Source organism: Montipora capricornis, chromosome 3 (assembly GCF_036669925.1).
Source record: "Montipora capricornis isolate CH-2021 chromosome 3, ASM3666992v2, whole genome shotgun sequence".
Taxonomy (NCBI): domain Eukaryota; kingdom Metazoa; phylum Cnidaria; class Anthozoa; order Scleractinia; family Acroporidae; genus Montipora; species Montipora capricornis.
Genome location: NC_090885.1, coordinates 9,443,378 through 9,445,877, shown reverse-complemented (window position 1 = coordinate 9,445,877; position 2,500 = coordinate 9,443,378).

Genomic DNA, 2,500 nt, shown 5'->3' with positions numbered 1-2,500 from the left:
TTCTCCCAATGAAAAATGTCTTCCACTGGACAACTTCTGGGGAAAACTGTAATTGCCCTGAGCGGGATTTGAACCCACGTCCCCCTGATCACTAGTCGGGTGCGATGACCACTACACTATCAGGACAACCATGCTGACAATATGGCTGATTGATCACTTAGTGTGCGGCATTTACGTGGGACTCCCTAATGGGCCAGTTTTCTATGTGATAACGCTGGATCAACATGTGATTCACAAGCGGACAAGGGTAATTAATGTAAAGAGGCACTTTTGGCCTCGTTCAAGGTTAAATAAGGGCCAATTGTCAAGGGAAGAAAAAGAATACTAAAATGGCTGGGCCATTTTGGAAGAAGGTGTATTCTGTGGCCCAATAAAGAGTTAAAGTTCAAGACCCGACGTTTTGACACTCTTGCCTAACACCCTTTGCCTAAACACCAGCCAGTTAGTGTAAAATGGCACCTACTATCAGCAGGTTTTTGGTACGGCTATGGGCTCTCCCGTATCTGCCGACATTGCCAACATGGTAATGGAAGCTGTTGAAAAAGGGCTTTGGCTTCTTGGCCGATTGAACCTTTGTTTTGGAAAAGATGTTTTGACGGTCATTTCTGCGGTATCCGTAAACGAAGCGGAACGCCTTCTACCACATTTGAATTTGGTTGAGCCGTCTATCCAGTTCACTATCGCACGTAAAAACGACAACCGTTTGTCTTATTTCGATTTAAATATTCATAGAGTGAACCAGGGAAGTGTAGAAACAAGTGTTTGCCATAAACCCACTTACACCGACAAATATCTCGCTTTTGATTCTCACCACCCTATTTGCCACAAAAAGTCTGTAACTAGAACTTTGCTAAAGAGGGCCCAGTGTCTTCCATCCTCTTGTTATTCTAAGGCTAAAAGAGGGTTAATATTGTACTCAATGTTCTCAAGGTTAATGGCTATCCAAAAATTTTCCTTCGTAATGGCTCAACTAAAACCGGTTACCCCTTTACGTGACACTTCGATGGAATAGGAATTGGCTGCCAATTTTGCAGTCGTCCCCTACATCAAAGGCGTTAATATATATCGGCAGTCCATTTTTAGATGAAGACAAGAGAGGTGAGAGAGTACGTTATGTAGATTTGTTCTTGCATCCGCGTAGGTGAGCTGCTGGCTCTGGAGCTACATGGCCGTCTGCATTTACAGCAGATGAAGTCACTGTCGCTAGGAATGGAGTGGCGCCAATCATGAGTTGACAAATAGTTCGCTGCCTGCTTCTCCTCAACCCTTTTGGTTACTTGTCGTAGCACACCACGCCATGTTGGTCTGGATGAGGCTTGCCGTTCCTAGGTGTCAGTGTCAATTTCAGCACAACTCATGTGACTTTTCAGGACGTCTTTATGGCCACGCTTCCGTTTTCCGTGCAGTAATTCACTGTAGATCACTTGCTTAGAGAGGCGGTTACCAAACATAGGAGAAACATGTCCCGGCCATCAAAGCTGAGCTGCGGTAATCAAGAATTCTACGCTCACAACTCCTACCTGTTCCAGGACAGTCACATTGGGAATTCTGTCTTGCCACTTGATGTTCACGATCTGGCGAATGTGGCGGAGTTGTACTTAGGTCAGCTGCTTGATATGTCTTCGGTACAGGATCATAGCTTGCATGGAGTATAGAAACTTTGGCAACACTGCGGAGTTGTAGATCTTAATCTTAGTACAAAGTTTGATATCATGACGAGACCAGAGGCGCTGCTGGAAAGACCCGAAGGCCTTACAGGTTGTCTTAATTCTCCTGTTGATCTCAGAATCGGACGAGTTCTGGTTGGTGACCGTGCTGCCCAGGAAGGTATCGGTGGCAGCAGTCTTCAGTGCCTCACCGTGCACCTCTAGGGCAGGTTGCTCAGGCTCTCGCAGGTATGGTGGCGGTTGGTAGAGAGTTCAGTTTGCTGGCATTAATCCTCAACCCAAAACAAGTTGCAGTTTCAGCAAACAGATTGGTAATCTCCTGTGCGTCCTGCAGGCTTGTAGCTACTAGTGCTGAGTCATCTGCATAAAACAGGTCCCTCGCACAGACCAGCATTGCCTTTGAAGCAGTTCCAAGTCGAGCAAGGTTGAAGAGACGTCCATCTCATTAGATTCGAATATAAATACCCTTAGTGGTGTGTTTCTGGTTTTATAGCTTGTAAAAGTATTCCCTCCATCGGTCTGTTATATCTGACGGGTCCGTTAGGAGGCAGCTCCCATCAGCTGATTTTACAGGGCTGACATTGTTTGTTCACGGACCGTACACAGATTTCAGAGCTAAGAACAAACCATGGGAGTCTCCAGCAGAGGCTTGTGTAGGGAGCGGCTTATGGCATCACAGAATTGAGTAGAGTTTAGCTTTGTCATATCTAGCTTTTTCGGGATGGCTGCAGTTGACTTTCTTCTAGGAGCCTGCAACTGGAGCTCAACTTCTGCTCCTATCATGTAGTAATCTGTGGAGCATTCTGCACCTCTCATAGCCCTCGTGACAAACA